Source organism: Peromyscus californicus, unplaced genomic scaffold (genome assembly GCF_007827085.1).
Source record: "Peromyscus californicus insignis strain IS unplaced genomic scaffold, ASM782708v3 Scaffold_9__1_contigs__length_137607984, whole genome shotgun sequence".
Classification (NCBI taxonomy): Eukaryota; Metazoa; Chordata; class Mammalia; order Rodentia; family Cricetidae; genus Peromyscus; species Peromyscus californicus.
Genome location: NW_026294617.1, coordinates 86192485 through 86205041, shown reverse-complemented (window position 1 = coordinate 86205041; position 12557 = coordinate 86192485). Strand labels below are relative to the sequence as shown.

Genomic DNA, 12557 nt, shown 5'->3' with positions numbered 1-12557 from the left:
CCCTGGATGTCTGCCTGAGGCCTCTGGTTCCAAAATTGTGGGACCTTCTAGGTAGCCTGTTTAAAGTACTCCCTCCAGATCTCTCCCTTGGGGATTCTGACACCAAGGTGGCAGATGCGGTGACAGACATAACTGTCAGATTGTGTTGCAAGGAGCTGGAGCTGCTTGTATTTGAATCCTCCGTCTCTAGCAATTCAGTTTCCACCCCAGGTCGATGGTGCAATTGCAGAGCATCTCTTTGCCACTAAGGTGGCTCCAGTCTGCTGTGCATGTAAAGAAGGGAAGTAGATCGGGCCCTGGACAGCACAGGGTGCTTCCTGCATAGCCAACAGACGCTTGCCACAGCTGCTGCTGGGTATAGAGAGACTAGGGGCTTCCTGCCTCACAATTGCAAGCCTGTGTGATGGAAGGCCTGGCTGGGAGCCCACGGAGGCCAGAGGCCGGCAGCAGCCCCCACTCCCTAACCCCTACTCTGAGCAGGTAGGAGGGCCCATCTGCATCTGGCTTCAGACTGTAGCAGGTGCCCCAGAGACCCAAAGCAGCTCTACTTAAACCCCCCCCCCCCCCACTCCCACTGGCTCCTAGCCAATTCATTTTAGTCATTTACGTATCTGAACTGAATGCTGGAGTTAGGGCATGAGCAGAAGGCTGTACAAAAAGGCTACACACACACACACACACACACACACACACACACAATTGATTTCTGCCTAGGGAAATGACCTGTGGAGATAGAAATGGCCAGCAACAGAATGGAGACAAGCGCCATGTCTAAGGTTCTCCATGCCTCACTGGACCTTGCCTGCACTCCCCCAAAAACAATACTTTTCAAGGGTATGGGGAGCTAACTTTTGGAACCAAGTAAGCAGGATTAGTAGATTGACAGCGTCCCTTGAAGGCCAGCACTGCCTGTCCCATACCAGCACTGAGGACTCCATATTCATCTTCGGAATTTGTCATTAGGTCAAATCCTTTCCTTTTCCTGCCCGACTTTTCTCAGTCTGCGCTGAGGCCCAGCCCGCAGCACATCACTAACCAACAAAATGTTCCTTAGCAACCTCTCCAGTTTCACATCAATTGGACTTTGGTTTTCAGTTTTGCAGAAATTTCTCTTTCAAATATTTATCGTGAGTTAATCTTCCCTTTTTCAAATTTGATTTTGTGGTGCTCGGGTTTGAACACCGGACCTTTCCTATACTAGGTTAGTGGGCTGCACACTCAGCCCAGGAGCAGCTGATCTTTAAAAGGTAAGGAAGCTTTTGCTAGCTGAAAAGAAAAGAAAACTCGCCGGACGTGGTGGCTTATGCCTTTAATCCCAGCACTTGGGAGGCAGAGGCAGGCGGATCTCTGTGAGTTCGAGGCCAACTTGATTTACAAAGCAAGTTCCAGGACAGCCAGGGCTGTTACACAGAGAAACCCTGTCTCGGAAAAGAGAAGAAAAAAGAAAAGAGGGGAGGAGAGAAGAGAGAGAAGAGAAGAGATGAAGCATGGCTCTGCTGGCGATCACTGGTGACCACAGAGCTGGGAAAATGAACCTCATGCCAGGCTAAACAAGTGTGGCATGGTCAGCCCCGAATTTGATGTGTAGCTCGGAGATCTAGGAAAAATGAACAAGAGTAATCCACCCATCAGCTTGGTTTCATTGTGCTGACAGCCTCAGATGGCGGTGTGAACCATGAAGAATTAAGATGGAAGTACACAGGAAGGAAGATCCTGGGGTTCTTCTTCTAGGGGGACTAAAACAAAAACATACGTATAAATAAAATGCCTGAGTAGAAAAACAAAACAAAACCTTTGAAGATATAGGAAAATAGGAAGTAAAAATCCTATTCTTGCCATTTTGCCAAATGTTTGCTTATAACATGCATATTTGAGCTATATGTATGTATGAATATATATTTTACATATTTATGTTTTCCTTCTAGTTTTTTTTCAAAAAGAATTTTTACTGCATATATATTTTGTGTGTGTGTGTGTGTGTGTGTGTGTGTGTGTGTGTGTGTATGTGCACGTGTTCTTGTCGTGGAGTGTATATAGCAGTCAGTTGGGTTCTCCCCTTCCTCCACTGGGGTCCTGGAGATTGGAGCTGAGGTGGCCAGGTGTGGCAGCAATCATTGAGTTATCTTGCCATTCCCGATTCCTTTCTGAAAGTAGCATTTTGTTGGTTTTTTAGACAGTCTCCTAGGCAGCTCAGGCTGGCCTTCATGATCTTTCTACACAGCCTGCCCAGTGCTGAGGTTACAGGTGTGTGCCACCACATGCTAAATTCAAGTGATTTTTTTTTTTGAATTGAGGTTCTAGTGTATATAAACTTGCTTTTAAAATCACGAACTCGTCTTTAACATTTCGTGAAGATAATCTACCAATGTAAATTTTGTTGCTGTGCCCTGCCCCGTGATTTGCCATTTTAACTCTTCTCTGCTAAGAATAACTAGGCCTGGGCTTGTAGGATGGCTCCACGGGTAAAGGCACTTGCTGCCAAGCCTGGCACCCTGGGTGGATCCTTGGGTCTTACATCGTGGAAAGGGAAAGCTGATTCTTGAAAATTGTCCCCCAGTAACCTGCACCATGGCATGTGTGCACACCGTGGCAAGTGCGTGTGCACACATGTACTCAAAGTGTAAAAAGACAGTAATAAGTCGGCCTGGGGTGCGTGACTGGCTATGCACTGTGGAGCCATAACACCTGGGCTTTGGCTGTGCTCCTGGTCTGTGTGAGCATGGGCAAGATACTTCCTTCTCTGTGCCTACGGATTCTTATCCATAGCGCTTTCCTCAGGCTGGATTCTTCCCGTCATTGGATTTAAAACTTTAGGTAAGAGTTTGGTAAGCTTTAGCTTTGTTTGTGCAAGACCTGAGATGCTCACCCTAACCTACATGCCCGTAAGAGAGACCTGCCGAGTTTAAGATGTCTGTTTCGCCGGGCGGTGGTGGCGCACGCCTTTAATCCCAGCACTCGGGAGGCAGAGCCAGGCGGATCTCTGTGAGTTCGAGGCCAGCCTGGGCTACCAAGTGAGTTCCAGGAAAGGCGCAAAGCTACACAGAGAAACCCTGTCTCGAAAAACCAAAAAAAAAAAGATGTCTGTTTCACTTGATAGAATGAAGCAAAGCCCTTCCCTTGCTTGCTTGCTCTCTGCTTTGCCAGACCTCTCATACAGTCCCCGTGGCAGCCCCTCCCTTTGATCTGCTTGGCAGATGACTGTGGACCCCTCCTGAGAGAGGTCACGCCTTACTACTCTCCAAAGGCTGTCCTTGAACTCATTACATAGTCCTGGCTGGGGCAGGAACTGCCTCTTGTTTGCAGGGTAGGGGAATGGTTGGTGGCTGATTTTTAAAATCAGTGCTTTAAAATGCTCCAAACAGCGCGTGCAAATGGCAGAAGAATCTCCCTCCTTGTAGCCCCAGGGCTGCCCCAGAGTGAGGTCTACACCTAGGTACTGCAATCATAAAATCCAGTCAAGCGGAGAGCAACCTGGGCTGCTCTCTGGCGCCCCCTCCTGGAGAACTGAAGAGGAGCAGGTGGCGACATTTCTTGTGCTCATCCAAGCTGTCACACTATTGCCTCATGGGTGAATTTATTCAAGGAAACTCCGATCGAACTTTAAACATTAACTCACATTTAGTCTAATGTTCAATGATTCACTTTGTTTTCTAAATGGGAGTAAAGTCACTCAACTTGACATTGCCTGGCTGATGACCTGGGGTAGGTGGTCTCTGCGGATAGAAGCCACAGAGCCTCCTGCAGTGTCTGGAGTTGGGGTGGCCTAGGGAGGAGCCCTGACTGTGGATGCAAACCTGTGGAGTGGACTTTCAAAGGCTCAGGAAAGCTGTGGAGCTAGAGTTTTGGAGGCTGTAAAATAAGAAAAAGAGAGAAATTGAAACTAACAAATGTTTGAAGAAAATAGCATGTCAACTTCAATATTTATTAATTTTCATATCCATACAAATGTCATTATATTTGAAAACAATTTGTAAATTGGATTTTTGGCAAACGCTCCAGAATCCACAGCATGATTGTAGTCATAGACAGTTCTAAACTAAATGAGTTACTCATAGTCGGGTAACTTCAAGAGCAACTTCAAAAGCAAGTCAACAGAGGCCCCTTTAGTTTAAACTAAAGAAGAGTTACATTGAATGAGGGACATGGGTGCATTTGAATGTTTGTTACTCTTGGAGGGGAGGGTCCTCAGACTCAGATGCAGGGGTCTGCACAGGGCTCAGGAGAGCCCCGCCCCCAGCCCTCTTCCAGAGAAGATTGGTTCAGCCTCAGGTCCAGTCTTCAGGTCAGTGCTTCTGGCTGGCTGAAGAGGCTGGACAGACCAGCAGTCTCTGCTCCTGTCTGCAAAACTGCTACAAGAACGGTTAGAGTGTCTATCTCCACTTTGCTCGTGAGGAACGGGTTGGGTTGTGAGCCTAGTAGCTGGGAGAGTGAGCCCCGAGACGTAGAGTAGGTGGAGGAGTGAAGACCAGCCTACCCCAGCCTGGGGCCCTAAGAAAGGACACGAAGGGACTAGTGTGTGTTTCTAGCAGGACAGAACACCTCTGCACACAGAGGTCTATGTACGCCCTTTCTGTGTGTGTAATGTACTAAGGGCTGCTTTGCATGTCAACCAGCATCATATTCCCACTCTTCCCTTTTTGAGACAGAGGTTCGCTCTATATGCCAGGCCAGAGTTCACCCCGGTGCCCTGGCTGGCTTTGACTTAGCGGCGGTCATCCTGCCTCACGCGGCCTCCTAAGTACTGGGATTCCAGGTGTTCACCACCAGGTCTGGCATTCTCCTCTCGTAAAGAGAGAAACCTGAGGTTCAGTGAGGTTGAGTAACTGTCTGGGATGAGTCAACTGGCTAGTGCAGAGCGGACTCTCAGCCACTCTATGGTGGCCCTTAAGGTATGTGTCTGGTTGGGGGCAGACGTCTCTGAGAAGGGACAGTGTCCTGCCCCATCCTGGCATGAGTGATCTGGATGCAGCTGGTCGATGAGTGGAGAAGAGCGTCAGAGGAGAGGCAGTTTAAGATCTGTAGTTAATGGCTGGAGAGATGGCTAAGTGGTTAAGACCACTGGCAGCTCTTCTAGACAATGACCAGCACCAACATGGCAGCTCACAATCACCTGTAACTCCAGTGCTAGGAGATCCAACTTCTGACCTCTGTGGGCATGTGATACACAGATAACCATGCAGGTGGAACACCTGTACACATAAAATAAAAATAACAAGTACAATTTTTTAAAAAAGATCAGTGGTTAAGGGGTTAGGGGGATAACTTAGTTGGTAAAACATTTGCCTTTCAAGTACAAGGACCTGAGTTCAGTTCCCAGAATCCACATAAAAATTGCTGGGCTTGCTGGCCAGTGGTGGAGCACTTTAGTCCCCAGCACTCGGGAGACAGAGGCAGGCAGATCTCCCAGTCTGAGGCCGGCCTGGTCTACAGAGTGAGCTCCAAGACAGCCAGGGCTCCACAGAGAAACCCTGTCTCGAAAAACCAAAACCAACCAACAACAAAAAATGCTGGGCTTGGGGACAAATGCTTGGAATCCCAGCGCTGGAGAGGTGGAGGCAGGAGGCTCCTTGGGGGGCTCACTGGCCAGCTAGTCTAGCCTAATTGTCAAAAATGAGGTGGACAATATTTCTGAGGATCCTAGGTTGTCTCCTGGCCTTTAACACATGCACATGTGGGTGTGTGTGTTTAGAAAGACCAAACGTTAATTAAGACAGGGTGGCAGATCTACCCACGGTGTCGTGACTGCCCGGCATAGTCTGACAAAAGACTGAGACTCTGCATCCTGAGAGAAGGTGACAAGCCCCACTCTTTCCTGCTGCCATACACTGGGCCCCATGGAGGTATGAGTTTTGGATTAAAACTCAGTTTCAAGGTACACTGACACTTATTAACGTGAGCTCTTGGGGACATTATATGGACTCTGAGCTTTTGTCCTCCTGACTACGAAATGACCTATCAGGGTGTGTCAACTCTGTCACAGGGGCAGAGTACCCGGGTAACATAAAAGCAGAAGTGTGTTTTGGCTCCCATTCAGAAGCCTGCAGCCCTGGCCACCTGCTCCTCAGAGGGAGCACATCACTGAGGGGATCCCTTTACTTCACGGAGGCCAGGAAGCATCACACGGGGTGAGGGTCCCAATATCCTCAAGAGTATGCCACCAATTACCTAACTTCTTCCAGGGGGGCCCTACCTCTTCAAAATTTCAGTTTAGGCTGGGTGGCATTGGCACACGCCTTTAATCCCAGCACTGGGAGGCAGAGGCAGGCGGATCTCTGTGAATTCGAGGCCAGCCTGGTCTACAGAGTGAGATCCAGGACAGGCTCCAAAGCTACACAGAGAAACCCTGTCTCGAAAAACCAAAAAAAAAAAAAAAAAAAAAAAAAAAAAAAAAAAAATTTCTTTTTACTGTTTCCTCTCCACTGGTGCCACAGGCTAGGCATGCCTTCAACACTTGGGTCCCTGAGTGATATTCCACAGCCAAGCCACAGCACAGGCTCTATTGTGGGGGTCTGTTGTGTTGTGGGTTAAACAGGAGTGTGATTATTCCTACCAACAGCCTCAGAATCTTTGGGAGCAAGGTGGGGTCAGAATTGTTCAGAGGGGATAAGGGCATAGACAGCTGAGGGGCCGCATACGTCGCTGGTCTCAGGCTGGGAAGTGAGCTGGGTGAGGAGCAACCTGAGACTCCTGGCCCAGGGTTTACCCTTTGAGCTCCCTTTGGGACATCCTGCAGATTTTGGTCAGGCCCTGTAAACAGGCCTGGATGGGGAACGGAGAAGTTGGGATCCAGGGTGAGGGTGGACAGGAGTGAGGATGGGTCTAAGCACACTTTTGAAGGCAAAAATGCCAGTGTCTCTTTTAACTCCCAGGACCTCCTCCTCTGTTCCTACTGCACACCCCGGCCTTGTCCCTGAGCACCCCTTGGGGGAGCCCCCGTGAGCGTGGATCTCAGAATGCTTTGGGGGTGACGGTGGAGACCCAGACCCACAGCCCTCCTCCCAGGCTCCTGAGCTCCCAGCCCCCACCCAACATTCTATTTATCATCTTCCTGTCTCTGAATTACTTTCCTTTTCAGATTCGCACAGCCCACTGGACTTTATCTCCTTCATTATCTGCATCTCACAGAGGGATACTCTAATCTACGATTAAGGGATTTCCTGGTTGTTCGGCATTGTGATGTCTATAGAAGAACCAGGCTTCAAACTCACGTCTGTTTGACTCCAGATTCCAAGGCGAGCAGCCCCTGTGGTGTACCACCGCTGGTGTTCTAGGAACCTCTAGAATCTCGCAGATGAAGTTATCTTGGAGCATCTGAATTTCACATTGAGACACAGTGACACACAGGTGCTTTCGGGGAGATGTTCACAGGTTGTGACAAAGCAGGAGAACCCACAATTCCCTGGTCTGTCACCAGATTCTGACTAGCCTGTCCTGCCTGGCTGCATTTTCTTCTGTATTATTCACTCTGCCCGGGGTCACCCAGGTTAACTTTCCATTCTCTTTCTTTTATTCATCAATTTTACACTTCCTTCTTTCGTTGATACCACTAGAATAATTATTTTAATAGGTAGGTCTCCAGTGGCGGAGGGGATGGCTTAGGAGCTAAAGTGCTTGCTTTTAAAGACAAGGACCAGTGTTCAGTACCTGGAATTCACATTAAAAAAAGGAAATATACTGTACATGGTGACATGCACTTTTCCCCTCCTCCATCAAGGCAGGGTTTCTCTGTATAACAGCCCTGGCTGTCCTGGAACTCTGTAGACCAGTAGAACTCACTCTTGAACTCCCAGAGATCTGGCTGCCTCTGCCTCCTGAGTGCTGGCATTAAAGGCGTGCGCCACCACTGCCTGTCCGGTGATATGCTCTTCTAATCCCAGTACTGGGGAGGTGGAGACAGAAAGAGCCCTGAGGCTTACTGGTCAGCCAGCCTAGGCTTCTTGGTAAATTCCAGTCCAGGGAGAGAATCTGTCTTTTAAAGTAAAAGCAGAGGGTTGGTGCCAAGTAACAACACCAGAAGTGGTCTTCTGTGTGGTGTGTGCGCGCGCGCGCGCGCGCAAGCGAGCACACACACACACACACACACACACACACACACACACACACACACACTTTCCTACTTCCTTTACTTCTCTGCTTCATCCAACTGTCTCCCTGGTCCCCCGACCGCTGAGCTTCCGCTCCTCAGCTGTCCCTTCTCGCAGCCTGCTTCTCTGGTCTCTTCTTTGAAGTTTTACCACTGATGTCTTCGTCCTCTTGGTGTGGGTCTTTGAGCTGCTTTCTGGTCCCTTTGCCTTTATGCTGCCCATCTTGTCACCAGACAATCCTGTCGCCCGAGAAGGTCCAGGAGATGGCTTTTCTGCAGTTAACTGCTCCATAGCCGTCCTCTCAGATCTTGGAGTCAGAAGCTCTGGTGGGGACGGACGTGTGGAGGAGGGCATAGTAGAGAAGGGCATTGGCAGTCCTTGTGGAGGGCCCAGGTTGCATGGATACATTAGCAGAGGCCACAGTGGGTGAGGAGATCAAATTCAGGTGTTCAGGCGGTCCTGGGGGACGAGGCCTCACAGACCAGATCTTCAGCTGGGCGTCCAGAGATGACCAATCCTGGAGTTGCTAAGTCAACCACTGAGCCGCCTGCAATAAGGACTCAGAATACCAAGCATAGCATTTGTGAAAATGTCAACCGGGACTGGTTTAGGGAGCAGGGAGTTGAAGCCACAGTTTTGAAAAGCACGAGTTGTCTGCATCACTTCTGTATCAATGTGGCCCTGGTCAGAGACATGCTACCCTGTGGTCCAGTGCCTTTGTGCATCCGGAAGGGCCTCCTTCCATGGGCTGACACAGCCTTTCCGTGCTGATGGCTGAGGGATTTTTGTGAGATGATAACCTGTTTTATTCTTGTGGTGGCCTGGACCTGGGGTCCCTGAGGCTCTGCCAGGTGCAGCTGAGTTATCATTGATACCTCTGGTTCTTAAAATTTTTTAAAAATTTATTCTTTGACAGTTTCATATATATATGAATGCAATATATCTTGACCATATCAACCCCCCACCCCCACCCCCACTACTGGCTCTTGTGCCTGAGGATGCCACCTGATTGGATATGGAAGCTGCAGAGAATCTTCTATATCAGCTGATGGTCCAGCCATCCCTGCTCTCACACCACCTAGTCCTGTCACCAAACAGAAGCTCAGTATTTGTGGAATTGGAGGTGTTAGTGATTTTGCCATGCTTTGCATATTCACACCAAGGATCCCCAGGGACCCCACTGCAGGGAGCCCTGGTGTTTCTCTCTCCTTCGCCACAGTCTGTCCCCAGGCACCTTGCTGGGCCCTTGTGTTATGTGCAAACCTATGGCTGTTCTTCATTCTGTGCCATTTTTGTGGGAATCAGGAAAAGGTGGGATATAGGCCTGATAGCTTGCAGAACTGATGGCATCTTTGGTTAAAGGAAAATATCTTTCCCTTTAGGTAGCTGTGTGGCTGTGCAGTTTCTTCCATACAATGAATGGGCTAAAGGAACCTTAGGGCCATGGCTTTGTAGTTGCACATTTGAACACCAGGGGGCACTGTAGGAGTTGTTGATGCCAGAAACCTTGTGGGGCTCTAAGTCTCTACAGCAAACTAGTACTTCAATTTGCAGCCGGGTCTACTGATAATCAGGAGGTTAATCCTGGGATGTCAGGGTTTCCCTGTTTAACGTGTTGACCCGGCAGGTCTGGGGTTAGCTAGTCCCTGTGGCAGGCCTCTGTAGGGAGTCTCAGGCTGTAATCATTTAGGAGGAAGTTGCAGACCCTGCTCTCTGTACAAAGCATCAACATTCACACAAGGACAGGAAGGCTTGCTGACTCCCATAGGTCTGAGGTACTGGGGCCCTTGTTAATAGCAGACATGCACTCAGGACATCGTTTGCTCTCCATAAGCAGCAAGCAGTACCTCTTGACCTCTGAGCCATCTCTCCAGCCCCATTCTTTTTTTTTTTTTTTTCTTTCTTTCTTGAGAAAATGGTTCCATATATAGCCCAAGCTACCTGGAACTCACTGTGTATTGTAGGTTGGCCTCAAACTCACTGTTCTTCTGCCTTAGAAACTGACTGAGGAACACAATAAAGTCAAAACAGAGCACTTTAAAAGTCACATCACAGCAAAGTCAATAGTAATAACATAAATGTCTTCATAACTGTAAACACTGAGATTTACTAACATCAATCTGGTGGGTGTAACTGTTGTGAGCAGATCAACTATTTTCACAAAATAAAACTGAGAAGCAAAAATGTATAAATATATATCACTATGGTTGGGAATTGAGTGCATCCAGCTTTATAACTGTCATCATCTAAAATTTTTGATGATTTTTAATGACATCTCTAAAACATTTTTTTTATTTTATGTGCATTGGTGTTTTCCCTGCATGTATGTCTGTGTGAGGGTGTCAGATCTTGGAGTTATAGACAGTTTTGAGCTGCCATGTTGGTGCTGGGAATTGAACCCGGGACCTCTGGAAGAGCAGCCAGTGGTCTTAACTGCTGAGCCATCTCTCCAGCCCATAAAGTCTTTTTTTTTAATCCATCGATTATATTGTGTATATGTGTGCACGCACATGCCTCAGCACATATGTGGAAGCCAGAAGACAACTTTATGAAGTCAGCTTTCCCTTTCTATTTTTATGTGGGTTCTGGGCTCAAATTCAGGTCATCAGGCTTAGGTGGTGTGGAAAAACCAGAGTGAGAGAGTTGGAGAGATGGTCCAGCAGTTAAAGAGTGTTTGCTATTCTTCCAGATGACCTGAGTTCGGTTCCCAACACCCACATTATGGCTCATAACTGTAACTCCAGCTTCAGGGGATCTAACAACATCCCTCTGACCTCTGCAGGCACCAGCATGTATGTGCACATACATACACAGATACACATATATATACACATAAATGAGGAGGTGTGGTGGTTGAGCAAATGTTCCTCATAGACTCACGTATTTGGACACTAGGTTTCCTCCACTTGGTGGCACTGTTTGGGAAGGTTATGCTTCCTGCAGGAGGTGGAACCCTTCGGAAGAAGTCAGTGGTCACTAGGGGTGGGTTTGTGTTTAAAGCTGCGTTCCACATTGCGTTTGCTTTCCTCTGCTGTTGAAGGTGTACTCTCTCTGCTTCCTGCAGCTTGGCTCCTCGGCCATTCCAGACTTTCCCTCTGGAACCAAATACCCAAATCAACTCACCCACAAGATGCTTATTGGTCATGGTATTTTACCACAGCAACAAAAAGTAACTAATACAAAAGGGTCCCCTTGAAACCTGGAGAGGGGCTTCATTAAGAAAAAGAAGAGTAGGAGAACAAGGAGCCATGTACAACACAGACTTAGGAGAAAGAAGGAGAGACGGAGGGAGATCGGACATGAAAGCAAGAGACTAGAAAGCTAAGAGGGAAATGCCTTACTTTTAGAAATTTTCCCCAGGGGTGGGGAGTCTGGCCACAAGTCAAAGCCAGTTTTGGGGGTTGGGACATCAGATACAGAGTATTTGCCTCAGAGTTCCCTTTACACCCACAGGAGGTAGAGAGCAGAGCGGCAGAGGAGGCAAGGCCTCATTTGTGAGATAGAGAGGAGGCAGCTAGAGGGTCTGTGGTCCAAAATCTCAATCCTTTTTGTTCGTAACATGGGGTCGGGGAGTATAGCTGAGCGGTACTCTTTGCATGTGTGAGGCTCTGCGTTCATCCCCAATACTGCAAATCCAGAACAAAACGAAATCTCAGCAAGTCACCACAGCATACGCACTCGGTCAAAGAGGTGGAACCCTTAAAAACTTTGTCTTCCACAAACGCAGATGAGCAAAAAGCATGTCTTCACTTACCAAGGACGTTTCACCATTTTTACACGCACGGGCAGTGCTCACACACAAAACCAGTGAGTCAGGGTGATGATACCGAACTTCCAAAGAATAAACTTTGCAGAAGAGGAGAAGCCTGCAGGGAATTAGAATGACGGAGGTCTTTGCATAGTCTACACTTCCTGGACTTGGAATGAGGCAAACTTGCAGCGATGTGGCAAATGGTAAAAACTAGTGCTGACAGGTAGGGCGAAGGGCCACTCGCTAAAAAAGCCGGAGAATTTGGGAATTGCTGGCACAGGTACAGAATCCAAAGGCCAGAGCGCCTGTAGTGCTGGTGTCCAAGGCCACAGCAGGAAGCTTAGTCTCAACTCTCAGAGACAAGTTAGCTTTCTGTGTTTGTTTTCTGTAGCTGGGCAGCCTGGGTGGTGTTGTAAGGGTCCTGGCAGAAGCTGTTGAGAAGAGAGGCATTTGCGTGTACTACCACACTATTGAAACAAAGGCTTCAAAACATTAAAAGATTTCCCAGGAACCCCACACTGAAGGAAGGGAAAGGCTGAAGTTCTCGTGCCAGCCAGAGAAGGAACTTGCCTCCCACGAAGAGATTTCACACAGTCTGACACTTGTCAGACCTCCAGGCAAGACAGATCAGAGCCAAGAAATTGCGTGAGTGCTGGGCGGGATCAAACCCTCGCATCAGTACCCCAAAGACCGACTTGAGCATCACCTGACCTTGTTATTTG

General features: G+C 48.3%; 1 long non-coding RNA gene across 1 annotated transcript; it reads right to left on the bottom strand.

The window, feature by feature from the left end:
• Positions 1-3908: 3908 nt before the first annotated feature.
• Positions 3909-12149, bottom strand: LOC128105772 (uncharacterized). The gene is made up of 2 exons (XR_008216489.1): positions 11839-12149; positions 3909-5189 (listed from the first exon to the last, which is right to left on the bottom strand). It is a non-coding gene; the product is annotated as an uncharacterized LOC128105772 (long non-coding RNA).
• Between the last annotated feature and the right edge of the window lie 408 nt (positions 12150-12557).